We start from the raw sequence: 3,435 nt of genomic DNA, 5'->3' as shown, positions 1-3,435 counted from the left end.
CGTTACACGTAATAAATCTGCGCATGCAGCGCACGACGAGATACGATGATTTTCCCAGGATTCGAGTCTTCTAGATTTACACAGCGAGCCATATACAATGGGATTGAATTGTTACCAGAATAAGCTATAAAATGTAAAAGTAAAATGAAACCGTACTTCTTCGGTAAAGAAAAGACGAATCTCGTCGGCGCTGAGCACTGCCACACGTAAAGAGCTATATTGTTAGGTCGACATGGAGCGGAGGCGAGGTTGGGAGAACACGACGCTTTTCTGTGCACGGATTAATTAATCCTGGTTCTCCGAGAATACGTTAATTACTGTAGCGTATCCCACGTGGTGATGGTACACAAGTGATTCTAGTTGTTTTAATCGTAAGATAGATGATGTACGTGTTTCGTTTTCATCGTTTCTTTTCTCTCTCTTTCTCTCTTCTATCTACCTATCTATCTCTATCTCTCTTTTAGCAAATAGTGAATCAATCCGGCCACGCGAGGAGTGCACTTGGAGTGCGCGAAAGGCGTCGCGACGCGACTCTATCCTTTTTCTTCTTTCGTAATATCGCCCGCTGGCCAAATGTCGGCGGTTCGGGGCATGAACGATGGACGAGCCCATCCCGAGATATCATTTGTTGCGTAGCGAACAAACTTTTGTACAGGACATCCTCTTGTAAAATATATTTTAAGACGCATTGTGTCATTCTGACGAGCGACGGTTACGAACGCTGTGTCTTTGACGGGGTTTATCAAAGCGGAATTTGAGACAAACGAAACGATACGAAACGAACTGTGTCCGACGATCGGATCGCGTAGCCTCCCAGTACAGATGGGCGCGTGCATTGGCGGGGTTAATCGTAGGCGTTGTCGTAAAAGTAAAAAAAATATTACATTGTACACTACACGAAGAGACGACCATCGTGCTTAAATATAAGCTAGCTGCACAGGCTCGCGTGCACTGGCTCTTATCCTCCCCTCTTCTTTTTAAGTTTTTAGATGTTTATTTTTCCATCATCGGTGAGAATCGGTGATGGCGAACGAGAGAGCGAAAGTGGAACCGATGAGAAGATATGCGCTTTTTATGAAATAGCTATAAAATTTATAGCTGCAGAAAGAGAATCTATATTGTACAGATCAATGCGAGATTGAACGACACCTGAGTGAGAGCGATTCCTGCTCGTTGCAAAATTTAGTGACAATAATAGTGACCGATGTATCGTGCGTTTTCAGCAACGTGGAAGAGTAAATCAGAACGACGAGCGAGATTTGTAATCCAATCCATGATTGATGATTTTTAAAATAATTATAAACGCCAGAGAGGGTGAAGCTCTTATTTTCATTCAAGATTTATGTACCAACGATACGTAATAGTCTGGTTTTTCTTTCAATCGTACGAGAGAGACACTCGATGCGCAAACGCGAAACATCGATGTTCTATACATACGACATCATTTTATTGGCTGAGAGGATAAGAGAATCGATGTAACGGAATTCAACTTTGCGTTTAATCAACAACATATCTGTTTTAATATCACAGGATAACTTTGTCGATCGCGCGCGAAAATATATAATTTTAGCCTCGCGACATTCTTCAAATTTTTCAAGGATGATTATTTACTATGTTAATTATTTTTCATACGCGTTTTTTATATAATACGAATAAAATTAAATACGTAATTATAATTTTATCAGAATCGTAAGATTTTTGTCGCCAACAGATTGTTATATGTTCATGCGCGAGTGCAGTGATCCAATTGTTCGATGCTTTATAATTGTTCAAGTGATTTGCCAAAAGTGCGAAATCGTCCGATTACAATTCTTCACGATTATACTCTAACAGAAAAATGCTACGTAAATGACGAAGTTCCGCGTGATGAATTATTAAATCAATATCTTGCGTCGGTAGATTTAACATCTTCGCCCGATCGTATCGCAATATAATTTTAATAACGGCATAAAATTTTATTTTTCGACAATATATCATATCGTACATTATCTGATGAAATAGCTATAGCTTATTGTTATTCCGACGCAATGAATTAAATGGAAGAGAAGTAGCATGATAATTTGCGTGCGAAAAAGCGTAAGTAGCGGAAAAAAGAATTTCGCGTTTGATTGTATATGAAGTTTCTCACGTTATTCTTTAAACCGTATAACGTAGATTGCAAGGAAGTTTTTCAGTTATCTACGATATCTATTTCAAGTTTAACACGAGCCAATATCAGATCGTATGTGTTCTGCTTGTCACGCACACTCGTCGTCGTTAAGGGCAATAAAAAATTTTATGGATTTTAGACAAGAAAAATCATCTTTTATTAGACATACTGTTTATTTACAACACGAATTTTAAATTTTGAAAATCACTTCGAGTCATTGAGAATGTTTTTAATCATCGAAAGTCGCTTGTATTCTGTGAAACTGAATTAATTAATCTTTTTCTCGATTATTTTTTCAATGCTATTAATGATGCTGGGTGTGCGATGAGGTGGATCTCGGCACAAGTTATTGGCCTATAAGAAGCGCGTTAGCATGATTGACACACATCGTAATTCGATAAATAAAAATAGTAATAAATAAAATAGTAGAGAGTTATATAGCAGCGCGAGAGACAGACGCGGCTGCCGGCTTTGCTCCAAATAGAACGATAAGAAAATGAGATAGAGGACACCGCCGCGTCTTCGTTAAATAATCGTCCGATCCACTTAAATAAAAAATATGAAAAATATGAGAAAAATTAGATATGACCACAAACACAAGGAAACCTCTATTGTATCACATTTCGAGAAATATATGTATTTGTTATTGTTTTAATTGAATCCTACGGTTGTACCATACCCAATTTTTCCATGCGTATCTCTCACTTTTCTTAAATATATTTAATATAACTGAGAATTATTCTCTTATTCTATTGGTTCTTATTTTATATTTATTGATTTTGACAGATTCACGGTCTAAATTAATGAAAGCATCTTTGTAAATTATAATTTGTAAAAATTAACTTTGTAATATATTTTATAAATTGTGTTCATATATAAGTTTTGTTTAAGAAACAGAAATTAATAATTTTTGTCATGTTTATTGTTTCAAAATATAAAAAAACAAACAAGGTTAATAAGAGCCAGCGCGGCTAACAAGCGCAAGATTTATAGATTAAAAAAGATTACTTTTTAGATTTACGTCTTCTTTATTTAGATTGAACAGTCCTCCTCAGCAAGACAGATACAAATAAATATAAAAATATTTGTATCTGCATTGCTAAGGAGACTCCAAAGAGAGTTGAAACGTTCAATCAAAATATAAAAGACGTTAATCATCGTAAAATAAATCATAAAAGTCTAAGCATTTTTAATTTACGAAATTTGTGCTTATTAACGGCGCTAATTCTCATTCTTGTTATTTGTTGGTTTTTTTTTTAAGTTTCTGTCTGTTTTAATTATTATTA

Source organism: Atta cephalotes, assembly GCF_000143395.1.
Source record: "Atta cephalotes unplaced genomic scaffold scaffold00044, whole genome shotgun sequence".
NCBI classification, from domain to species: domain Eukaryota; kingdom Metazoa; phylum Arthropoda; class Insecta; order Hymenoptera; family Formicidae; genus Atta; species Atta cephalotes.
The sequence above is the reverse complement of the archived record's forward strand: the minus strand, read 5'-3'. Positions refer to the sequence as shown.